The 529-nt window shown below is 42.5% G+C and overlaps 1 non-coding gene across 1 annotated transcript; it reads right to left on the bottom strand.

Moving 5' to 3' along the window:
• Window positions 1-238: 238 nt before the first annotated feature.
• Window positions 239-311, bottom strand: TRNAE-CUC (transfer RNA glutamic acid (anticodon CUC)). The gene has a single exon. It is a non-coding gene; the product is annotated as a tRNA-Glu (tRNA).
• Window positions 312-529: the final 218 nt, after the last annotated feature.

The following is a 529-nucleotide window of genomic DNA, read 5'->3' as shown; positions in this document are numbered from 1 at the left end:
GGCGAGTTGCTCCACACTCCTGACCCTTGATCCCTGATTGGGCTCCCTGGCTCCAGACACCCAACACTGCTTCACCTTATTTTATTGTCTCTCAGAATGCCCTAGAATAGCTCTCTTTGCTTCCCCCAGAATCTCTGTTATCAGCCCCTCCTATTCTCGGGGTCTCTGACTCTTGGATTTTGTTTATTTATTCATTCATTCATTCATTCTGCACTGCGTGCAGCTTGCGGGATCTTAGTTCTCTGACCAGGGATTGAACCTGGGCCCTCGGCAGTGAGAGCGCCGAGTCCTAACCACTGGACCACCAGGGAATTCCCTGGATTCTATTTAAAGTTGCTATTATTATACTGTGTAGGCCTTTACTTAAAACTGTAGACTCTCAAATTCATATACTTTCTTTTTTTTTTAGGCATATATATATTTTTTCACACACACACATACACACACACACACTGTATTTTATTTTTACAAGAGATAAATAAACTGACACCGAGCATTGTAAATGGATGACCACAACAAAAGCAACAAT

Source organism: Phocoena phocoena, chromosome 15 (genome assembly GCF_963924675.1).
Source record: "Phocoena phocoena chromosome 15, mPhoPho1.1, whole genome shotgun sequence".
NCBI lineage: Eukaryota > Metazoa > Chordata > Mammalia > Artiodactyla > Phocoenidae > Phocoena > Phocoena phocoena.
The sequence above is the reverse complement of the archived record's forward strand: the minus strand, read 5'-3'. Positions and strand labels throughout refer to the sequence as shown.